This window comes from Triturus cristatus, chromosome 2_2 (assembly GCF_964204655.1).
Source record: "Triturus cristatus chromosome 2_2, aTriCri1.1, whole genome shotgun sequence".
NCBI lineage: Eukaryota > Metazoa > Chordata > Amphibia > Caudata > Salamandridae > Triturus > Triturus cristatus.
In genome coordinates this window covers 485,470,626-485,482,657 of record NC_140582.1, presented here as the reverse complement: position 1 = coordinate 485,482,657, position 12,032 = coordinate 485,470,626, and the positions used below count along the sequence as shown (strand labels likewise).

Below are 12,032 nucleotides of genomic sequence, written 5' to 3'. Positions count from 1 at the left end.
GGCCCAGCCCACATTGGTTTATCCAGCCATACACATCATGGCGCACCTAAGGTGGCAAGAACCCAGACGGGACAATTCACGAGGAAGCTACTCCTGTCAGGTGCAGAGAAAAAGTCTGCACGTTGCCTACGGTCCCCCCTCTCGGCCACCATGACAAAGGACAAATCGTCAGGTCCCACCTCGAAGCAGAGTACATTGGACCAATTCACTAAGGGCCCTGGCAAGGCAAGTAATGCTGACAGTGGGGGCCCGTTCCTTACAATGCTGCCTTGCTCGCCGCGATAACCCAGGCCCACGATACATTGGATGCAAAGATCAGTGCTGTGGGATCAGAGGTCTCCTTCTTAAGGCAAGACCTCAGAAAGGTCGTCGACCGCATTACGGCGGCAGAAACTCGGGTGTCGTCTGCTGAAGACACGGTCGCAACACTACAACAAAAAGTAAACAAACTCACTGTTGTAACACAGGAGCTGGCTTCTCGGGTGGAAGTTGCAGAGGGTCGCTCTGGGCGTGGTAACCAGCGCCTTATTAGGTTTTCGGAGGGGTGTTAGGGTACCTCTATGGAACACTTCCTCACACAATGGTTGAAATCCCTCCTATCAGAGGACTCCCTGTTCTTCTGCTTTGTCGAGGAAGCCCCCTCCGGGAGAATGCCCCTGGCCAGTCATAGCCAAATTGTTGAACTATATGGATCGGGACACCATCCTTCGATTTGCTAGAGGTCACAAGGATAAACTGTTATATAATTCACATGCCATCATGATTTTCCCAGATTACACCTCACTTGTTTAACAACAACGACGATCACTCACCGCAGCGAAGCGCCAGATCAGAGAATTCAACATTATATCTATACTATTGTATCCAGCATGAAAGGGAGTCATTTACAAATCTAAGTACCTTTTCTTTGTCACCCTGGAGGGGATTTTCTCATGGACTGAGGAGGTGGTTCATCTGAAACCACACCCTGCCACCACTAGAATCTGACTCCTCACAAGGCACCCACAGGAATCATCCAACAAAGCCCACCATAAAAAGAAGACACAGAACGAGGTCAAATTGGCGTTCCCAGGCGCAGAGTGATGAGTCGTAATCGCAGTGGAGATTCCGCTGATACCCCGTCACAGACTCCTGCTACAAACACTCACTGGCCCAATCAATATGGTCCGTCTGTGGAACAATACCAGGTTTGGGGATATTTGACTGGTGCTTTCGGCACACCCTGAACAATCATGGTTAATGACAATGGGAAGTTGGGGAACCATTGGTGGGAGCAACCCAGGGTCCCTGGTTGGGGTCTTGGGTGCCCTCTGGCCACAAAAGATACTCCCAGTTGATGGAAGTATTGGGATGGGGGCAGGGGGACAGGGCATCATGTTTGGTTTCAAAACATTTACTCCAGTTTAGGCACAGGCACCATGACTCAGCCACTTCTCCGCATGTTCTCTCCATCTGGTGCCCCACTTGAGAGATAGATGGCCGCAAACACTACTGATTCCCTGCCTGGAGGTCTCAATATGACTTGGAATGTTCGTGAGGTACTGGACAAAATTAAAAGGGGTGCTGTCCTCAGGCAAGCCAAACGATTAGAAGCTGACACTCTCCTTTGACAGGAAACACACATGGCCTACTTCGGCTATGACAAGGTTTACCCTCCAGGGTTTTCCCATGGGTCACGCTGTACTGGCATCCTTATACACTGAAGGGTCCCATACAGCCCGTACGAAACCTGGTCTGATCCCGGTGGTCACTACACTATCGCGACAGGCACACTATATGGGGAATCATTGATGTTGGGTAGCTTTTACGTCCCTCCCCCCATGGCCACACTTTCATGGACAGAGTCACACGTCTATGGGGGAAATCCCAGACTGTCTATCAGTAATGGGTGGCGATTGGAATGAAACTATGGGGTCCCTTGATCGACGGCAGAGGACAGGCCACTGCCCCCAAATGGGAGAATCAAAACTGCACCACTAGCCTCTACCCTGGGGAGGTCAGATGTTTGGCGAGCATATCACCCAGCAGAATCAGGTTTTACCTTCCTCACAGCAGTATATGGATCCCTATACAGGTTGGACTGACTTTTTCTCCCACTCGCCTACATTCACAGGGCCTCGTCTGTTTCCATTCTCCCCAGGAATCTCTCGAATCATTCCACCATCACCCTAAAGTTGCGTATCGGACCACACAAACCCCCCCTTCAGATGGCGAATGTCACTCTGGCACCTACTTGATCCAACATATCAAACCAGGTAATCACAGAATATCTGGTATCTAATGCAGATACCGCCCCTTTAGCCATAGCACTGTGGGAAGCCCTTAAGCCGACAACACGAGGTATAGACATCAGTTATCGTGCAGTAGAAAAACGCCGCGCCTGGCACAGGGGTTAGATCTGGAAAATCACTAGCGGGCTCTGTAAAGCTCTGGAAGCTGAAGTGAGGGAGGGCAAAAACCCAGCCATGAAGCGCTGCCTCCTCCTCGCAAGTGACCCAATCTTGAATTTACGAATGGGATGATGAGTCAAGTAAGATGCTTCATCGCCTTTATCAAGCTGCGCAGTCAACCGCCTCGGTGCCTGTGCTGCAAAATGCAGAAGGGATTCTATGCACTACCCTGACAGGGTTGCTCAAGCGTTTGCATCCAAATATTCATCTCTCTATGCGAAAAAGGAAATTATATTGTCTGATCAAATATGAGAGTTCCTGAAAGATATACCCTCAAAACTGTTACCTGATCATATCCGGGATCAACTAGACACACCGATCACGGAGAGGAGAATGGTGTGGCCCGGTTGGGCATACGGCTTGGCCATGCAACGGGTCCCAATGGATTTCCGAGTGAATTCTTACGATCTCATATGTCCCAGCTAGGCCCGCACCTCCTGAATGCACTCCACAAAGCTTTTGAACAACACATTCTTCCTCCTGACTAGTATCACGCCGGAATTGTGGTGTTCCTCAAGCAATGGGCATCCCCCTGAAGTACCCTCATCCTACCGCCTCTACTGAACTTTGAATCCAAACTTTTAGGAAAGGTACTCGCTGATCACCTTTGGACATACATCCACCCGACACAAAATCAGGCGAGTCCATAACGCCATTGCAAAGGCCCCAGAACTTGGCCGTCCTGCGGCCCTTGTGCTGGCAGACATCGACAAGGCATTTGACTCCCTGAGTTGAACTTATTTATTCTAGCTCCTCTGAATCCTCAACTTTGGACCACGTTTTCTGTCCTATTTACAGTTATTATATACGGATCTCTCTGCCTCTGTATGGGTGGCAGGAGCAAGGTCTGAGCAATTTCTAATCAATCAGGGTACAAGACAGGGCTGCCCACTTCCCCCGCTATTATTTGCGTTAGCAATAGAACCGCTGGCGGCATGGGTGAGGCGGGACCCCTCATGCGGGGATATGATTGGTCAGCAGACGACTCTGACAGGATAGCATTATACGTGAATGATGTGTTGTTCTTCCTAACATACCCCGGATTCTCTGGCCCACGAATCTTACAGAAACTTCGTGTATTCGGGGAAACATCAGTTCTTGGAGCTAACCCAGCAAAGCCTGTGCTGTTCCCAGTATGCAAAGACCAGGGGCAACGTATAGGGGCGTGTCAGCTGTCCCATGCCATGGAGGGCTTTCAATACTTAATTGTATACATCTCGCCATGTCCAATGACATCGTGGTCGCATAATATTCACCCACTACTATCTCGTCTCTGAGAGGAAATGAAGAGTTGGTCACCCCTACCTTTGTCTCTGCTCGGGCGGTCAGCAAACTTCAAAATTGTCTCTCTGCACGCATTCTATATCGGCTCCAAAATTTCCCACATACCATTCCACAAGCATGTTTTGATGGATCAGGATTTCGTGAAAGAAACCTGCTCAATCGAGTTCCAATATAATATGTACTAATGATAAATAGTAATAGATGTAGTAATGTGCACAAAACATTACAAATGGGATGCTTGCTTAAAATTTATGCATGAACTAACCCGAATTAATGTGTTAATAAAGGTAAATATGATAACGATGTGACGTGAACGTTTTGTGAAGGTCTGCATGGCAGTGCCACATGCGAATCCAGTAAAATGCATGGTGTGTGTTGCTTTAACCTAATAAATAGTGCAGTTTTCTAGCTTGTGCTATGCTAGGCTAACCTTAATAATGACTTAGAGCTAAAGTGTGTGGTAAAGAGTGAAAATTGCATTGTCACCTCATTAATAATTGTCTAATTCATGTTCTTTTAGTAATAGACGAGTCTTTCATGTTGTTAAGTTATCCAAAATATGGTGGGTTGAATTGCATGCAAGCAGGAATCATGTGAACACGTGACTGAACGGCTGAGCGCAGCGGGGAAAGGTTGACCTGGTGAAGGACTAAACTGTTGACAACCAGCCAGAGCCAGTGTCATCATGGGAACGGAACCCATAGTCGCTGAATTTAATAAACTGTTCACAATATTGTAACATGTGTACTCACAAGAGAGAAGCCATATTGATGACTGTTAAAAAAATAATTTAGAACAAAAGCAAATGAAGTCATGATGGGGTGACATCCCACCCCTAGAATTCAACCAGTCCTTTAGTTAGAAATTATGGGTTTGCAACTTTTGTGGGATGGTCGATGTACTTTTAGGGTATAAGAATAGGTGCTTTAGGAGTGTGGTTTAGGTCGCTTAGGCTGAAGGTGTCCTAGAGAGGGGTGCGTCGCTATTAGTCAATTTGTTGAGAGGCCTAGCTGTTCCTGTCCCGTCCCTGTCCTGATTCTGGAGTCTCTGATCCCTGACTTTTGGTTCGGGGGTCCCCCACTGCTACCTAGGCCTGGGTGGTGGTTTTCCCTTACAGATGCTAGGGATTTGTATTTTGATCTAAACTAGCATTGTAGAAATTATTTAGCAGATATATTCTTGCCTTCATACCTTTTGTCCCTTCATCTATACCTCCGATTTGTTGATAAAAGATTGATATATTTTACTTGCATCTTTTGTCTCTTTATCTATCTCTCCGATTTGTTGATAAAAGATTTATATATTTTACTTGTATCTAATGTCTCTTCATCTATCCACTCTTTTCAACGTGTATTTGAACTGATAACTTTATGGTGGTTGTATTTAGATTTTTGCTCTCTCTCATGAGGTTACCGGTATTTAAATTTCTGTAAGATGTCGATTATGAGCAATTATTATCACTAGATAAAAGTATTAAATCTTACTGAGAGTCTGTGGTTATTTAGCTAATTTTCCTATGAGTGATGTTTAAGAAATTCCATTGTCATCAACTCTTCAACTAATTGGTCTATCGACCAAATAGATGAAAAGTCGATTATCATTTGATAAATAATTTAGAAGCACCAGATGTTTATATTATGTTAGAGTGACAAGATTGCGTAAAGGAATTAAACTTGACCCCAGCGCATCAGGGACTTGGGTAAATGTGTATTGGCCAAGTATGTGATGTTTTTGAATATTCATCCCTGATCAATTTATTGGGTTCGCACTGGATCAGTTTTAACAAGTAAACGCACTCCTCAATCATTTTCTGTGGTGAGGTGGAGATATTCGAGTCGCGCTGCTAACCTGTACCCAACCTACATATTGTGAAGGGATTGACGCAACCGACATATATTCTTACTATACAGCCTTCCATTTACTAATCTGAAAAATAACATACCTAGGCAATACTAGGTCATGTTGATAATAAATTCCTATTCAAAACACATTGATACTAACATAGACTCAGTGCACTACAAATTCAAATTAAAAACTTTATTTTATTGATGCGATTTAATGTTAAAAGGTAATTGTGTCAACATTATGTGTAACGGAACGAGTTACTTACTTATACGGGGGACGGCAGACCTATTCGTGATGCCGGAGTCTGGGTTACTGCCAAACAATTCTATTTGGGCGTATTGTTTCCTGTTGCCCCTTGATAGATACGTTTGTCTAAATCGTATGTATGAAACCATACCACGGGCAGCAAGCTATAGTACAGTACTATATTTTTGCCTATATTTTTAGACACATTACGAGAGACTCGCCAGCTCTGTTTCCTTTTAGGCGGTCAGTTTTATTCTTGTTAGATTATCTCAGACACAGAGCTATATATAGGTATAAATCTTACATAGTATCAACTTATACATTTAGAATCAAGACTCAGTCTACATTCATGTATATATGTTCAGTGTTGTTTATTGTTTGTCTAGGAATCACTGTGGCTTTCCAGAGGAAAGAGCTCAGTAAATAAGATACCATTTAGCCCCTATGTTATAATATGTGAAACATAAAGTTCGTTTGTGTATTTAGTTATGAAAATCTGTTTATTAACTATGCACTAATTTATATTTTGCATTTGTTTGTTTATTGTACACTTAAATGTCTCTTTTTTTACAGTATGTTGCATTGTTCCTTGTTTTTTTGTTTGTTTATATGTTTGACACAATTACCTTTTAACATGAAATTGCATCAATTAAATGAAGTGTTATTTTTCAGATTTGTATTTTCCCTGCCCTAGGATCTCCTATTAGTAGCAGCGGGTCCTTTATTTCGACATTTGCCTCCCATTTACTAATCATTAATGGGTGGTGGTACAGTTCACAGACGGACCTGGCTTTCACAGTGTAGAGACTTGCGATGTGCAATACCCCTCTCCTAGATCTCCTCTATAGCCAAAGGAATCTCTAACGTTTACACCCAGCTTGTAAAGTAGTCATACAGCTTTGGCACCACATAGTGAGGAAGATGGGCTGGGGTGGGCGCCAGACACAGCCGACCCCGTAATGGGATGGGACCTACCTACGATGAGTTGCCACACTCCCAGGTTTCCGGGCTTGGGATCTGATCAGGATCTCAACGCTAGGTGACATAATGCATGGGACAACACTTAAGTCCTTCCAGAAGCTGCAAACAGATTACCACCTTCACCGCACACAATTCTACAGATACCTACAGCTTAGGCACGCCCTAACTGCATCAATCCACTCTATGGAAGGATTGCCGGAATTCCACCCACTTGAGGGACGCAACCTCGGTGCCCTCAATATCTGGCAAATCTACCAAACATTGATTACCCATAACCAAACTATATTTAAACACAACACGTGCAGCATGGGAGGCAGACATCCCAGCCCACACAGATAATGATTGAACTTAGGCCCTAGCCATCCCCTGCGGTGCCACCATAGCCACACAATACTATTTAATTCAATTTAAGTATGTTAACAGGCCATATTATACACACTCTCGCCTTTGGCGTATGGGTGTCACCCGGTCCGCCACCTGTCCTAGATGTGGCGAAGCAGAGGGGACCTTCCTGCACACAGTTTGGAGCTGTGGGGCACTTCAGCCATTATGGCAGAAGGTATCCTCCTGTCTGAAACTGGTCTCATCCTGGCTCTTAGACCTGGAACCCAAATTCTATTACACAATATAGAGGGGATTGGGGAAACCGCTTTAAACAACATCTCTTATTCCTAGACCTCACCCTTGCCAAGCGGGATATCGCCCAATCCTGGAAGGGGACCTCTCTGCCATCGATAGGTGGGTGGAGGTGGGCCATGGACAGATGCATGGGGTCAGAAACAGCCGTGTTTCAAGCACAAGGTTGTCCGCAAAAACATAGGAAGATTTGGTCTTGTTGGAGAGTCTATAAAGGTATAGAATTACCCCACTACCATCCCTAGACCATCCATAATCAGGCAGTACATTCACTGAATTATGTATATCCATGTGACGGGTAGCCCCTGACCTTGTACGCAAGTGTAAAGGACACTTCTCACAATGGGGGAGAGAAATGTGTATCCTGTGCCAAGGTTGTTTTGTTGGTCTGTGTATTCACAGGCTTTTGGTGATATTCTGGTACTATTCTGTAATGTATTTTATCCTGATTTTTTTTATGTACCAAAAACATTTCAATAAAATGTGTTCTTAAATAAAAAAGAAAATCCTAAATCTTACGAGGGTCACAGGCATTAATAGAGAAGCCCTTTTCCCCACGCCAGGATTAAAATGTATTCCAGTTTCTCGTATAAGTTTTCAGGGTCAAGTGACATCTAGATTGCTGAATGTCATTTACAACCTCACTGGAGCAACCCTGTGAAATCAGCCTTCACCACTTAAATGTCAAGCCCCATTTTTGGGCACCAAAGAGAAGCAGGATTTAGAAGGGGGTGTATAAAGTAGGGGTGGGCGGAATTTGCGAAATTAACTTTCGCAAATTATCGCGAAAATGTTTAAAATTATCGCAAACAAGCGGAAATATCGCGAAGATGCGGACGTTTTTTTCCGGCATGTTCGCGAGATTTCCTGCATGGTTGCGGGTCGCCAACTTACCCAAGTGGTTGCTTGCGGGCGCGGCCAACTTGTTTTGAGTTGTCTCGCGGTGCATGATCGCGAGAAGAAAGACGTGATCGCGCGACGCATGACGTCACTGCGGGCGCGAACTGTCGCGAGACAGCGCAAATGGCTAAAAACAATACAACATCTCATGGAGAACGCGACCGGATCAAGAAAACTTGTCGGCGAACGCAGGGATTCAGGTAAGGCGATCGCGCGCGCGCAAGAATGTATTATTTTACAGCGCGAGCAAGAAACAAATTATCGCCAAGCTGCGGAAACCGGAATTTTTGACATTTTCACGCTCTCCGTGGAACGCGAAAATGTCAAATTATCGCAATTTCCGCAAACGGAACGAAATTTTCGCCCAGGCCTAGTATAAAGGGGAAACTGAGCGTGGGGACTCATAGATAATTGAAGAAGGGTTGAGTACTAAGACTTTCTGGGCCAACTGGCACCCACCACAAACACCTCCCCCTGATCCTCTTAGATCTTCTTTTCTTCTCTCGAAATTAGCTGTAAAGGTGGACAACAGTAAAAAGACCTATTGACCATAGAATCATGTTCTACAAATAGGAACTAGAGCACAAAAAGATGGAAGAAGGGCACTTCCTCTATAGCAAGGAAATCTAACCATGGAGTGCCGAATTTCTGAGTATTCTGCCAAAACTGACAAAGATACAGATGAAGGGACCCCCATGAATGAGAACTGCAGACTCAAGAGGTCTACAGGACCACTCTCCTTCCCTGAAACATAAACTGCTGAGAGAGAGTAAATTCCACTCTGACCGAAGGAAGCTCCACCGGGAAAGAAGGGGTAGACTCCAAGAGCCCATTACTCCCTGACAATTTACGTATGACCTCACAAACTAGCTGTCTGTCTGTACTCATATCACATGAGATTGAAATGGAGGAGAAAAATGAAAAAGAGCACCAAATAATCACACCAATTCCCTCAAATTGAAGGATTGGGCTGACTTTTGAAAAGTTCACATCCCCTTTCTTTAGCTGAAAGATTCCCATGAAAAATGACACCCCAACACTTCTTGCTCATTAGGGGTAAGTAGGGCTGAATTCAAAAGGTAGCTCCTGTCTAGATTTGACGGAATCAGTCACCATTGAAGCTCTTTTCTGATCTCGGATGTCACTGAGGTAGAGGCCTTATAATCCTCTGATGTTGGGTCCAAATGATAGAGTAGATGACAGATTGGAGGATACAGATGGAGACCACTTCACACAATGATGGCTACAGTGGAGGCCATTTGTCCTTACTCCTGATCACAGTTCTCACTGATACTTGTGTTTTTCATAGCAGGGATAAAAGATGAGATCTTATTCTCTGCTTCTGCTCCTCTCTTTTCTTTGGAAAACATGAGCCAGATCTGTTTGTAGCACTGTGCTACTAAACTGCAGTCTCCGAGCGGGTATTAGGTGGGATTTCTTGAAGTTCAACAGCAAGCCATGTTGTTGAAGGAGCCTGCATACCCTCTTTCACCATGGAAAAAAGGAAGAAGCAATTAACCAACAGTCTAAATATAGGTAAATCCGAATACCTGATGAAAGCAGAATTCCCACCAGTGGACCAAGCAGCTTTGTAAAAACTTTGACAGATCATGAAAGGCCACTGGGCAGGACCCAAAACTGGTAATGGCTGCAATGCAATGGAAAGCAGAGATACTTTTGAAAACATCAGTGTATCAGGACATGTAGATAAGCTTCAAACATGTTGATGGAACATAGTACGTCTTTTTGTCTTAAAATTCTGAGATTTTCTACCAGCAGCCATTCAAAACGCAACCTACAACCTGAAAATGTTATAACAGGCCTCATACATAAAGGGGATAAAGATGCTAAAAACTCACCATAAACATAATAAAAAAAGAGAAAATGAAATGTAGAATAAAATATTCCTACCTTGATGGAAATAGCAAATACCTACTGTTTCACAGACATTTACCTGGTTTCACTGAACCTGCTGCTGGAGGGACCAAGTTGTAATCCAGATAAACTGGGCCCTGGTCCAAAAAACAAAAACCTGCAAGAGCCCAATACTAATCATAACAGAATCTAACAAACAAATTCCACACAAATGCCATCCTCATAGTATGAGGTCTCAAGACAGTATCACAGGCTCCAAAGTCTGAAAAGAAACCCATTCCAAGTTTGCAGAGTTCCCAGAATGAGATGGGATTTTCAATAATCTCTAAAGAAAGTGGAGCAGCGTAATTATGGTTCCAATCTTTTTACGATTGATCAGACCATATATATGTTTGTTTAGAGCCTTATGTATTCATGTGATGTGATGTGACTAATGAAGTGAAGTGAACTTAAAGTGATATAGAAAGTACATTACCATGTAACCTCAACAGTTCTATTTGTGTGTACGCTAATGCTTATTCTTTCCAATAGCAATGAATTGCAGTTCTCATATATAATTATACATGTGAGGTTTTAAAAGCATGGTTAATTTTCATGTATTTACATATTCATTTAATAGTTTCCTGCATGTACTTTATAATGAATCATATATCTATCAGAGTGGAATTTTACACTTATAACATGACTGTTTATGTACCTATGATCATGCAGTTACAATATGTATTGAAGTTTTAGCTTTACCAACTTGACTAATGACTTTAAGCATTTGAATTTTGCAACGTTTAACCTTGAACGTGAATGGTTTCTTTAGGTGCAGTGTTTTTGTTTTCTCTGCAGGTGCTGGGTGTATCACTTAATGAATGGAGAAAGGCACATTGTACAAACAAGATGAGGACATGTGGAGAGTTGAGGGTGATGAAAAGCAGAAGGGAGGGCTACTGTCTGTGTGGAATGAGGCGATGGAATCCAAGGTCACTTTGAATATGTGGATCAAAGAAGAAGAATTACAAGTGTGTCTCCCAAAGAGTAAGCCAAAGAGTATCGTTTGAAGGCGGACACTAATTGAGAACTTAGATAGAGATTCTAGAAAGGTCTTTCTGTGGGTATAACTAGGGAATACTCTTTAGCTTTGTACAGATTCCTCTCAGACTAGGAGAGGTGCAGACCTCTGTGTGCTATTATCATTGCATAGTTTCATGCTATGCGATACTCTTGCTTTGGAAAACCTTTAAAGAAGTTCTTCTGTGCTGACACCTTTCTATTTTAATGGTTCTAAGTGGGTTTCATTTAACATTCTTTAGTGTAGGTTATGGCAATCCCTCGTGCATTATAGGCAGGAGGGCCGGGGCTTTTTATCCCACCACCACACTGTTTTCTTTAATACTTTGTACGATTGCTGCCGAAATAATCATCTGTTACTTGCTATTGAGGATAAAATCTGTACGCTGATTTGGCTTTCCTTTGATAATCTTGTTTTGATAATCTATGTTTCTGAGATTGATTTATGTTACTTTGGCTTTGAATTTGTAATAAATCCATACTTAATCCCACTTATAGACTCTTAGCATCACTGTGTGACCAAATAGGTTGACCTGTAATAGTGAATTGAAATTGAACATGACTCTTTTATTCCTCAAGCACTCAAGAAAGGTCCATTGCAGGAGGGATAAGGAAGGTGAACTGACTCCTCTGCATCAGCAAAAGAAAATGCAATGCTTACAGGCTTACTCAACTAGGGAAATATCCTGCCCTGGTGTACCAAATTGTGGTTGTGCAGTGATGAGCTCCTGAAGTCAATGCCATTTACACAGTTAT

The 12,032-nt window shown here is 43.4% G+C and overlaps 1 long non-coding RNA gene across 1 annotated transcript in view; it reads left to right on the top strand.

Annotated features, from left to right (window-relative positions):
* LOC146862395 (uncharacterized) overlaps positions 1-11,261 on the top strand; it is a 343,926-nt gene extending 332,665 nt beyond the window's left edge. The window contains exon 3 of the long non-coding RNA XR_014978122.1: positions 11,055-11,261. This is a non-coding gene — a long non-coding RNA (uncharacterized LOC146862395). The remainder of the gene's footprint in view (positions 1-11,054) is intronic.
* The last annotated feature ends 771 nt before the right edge of the window (positions 11,262-12,032 follow it).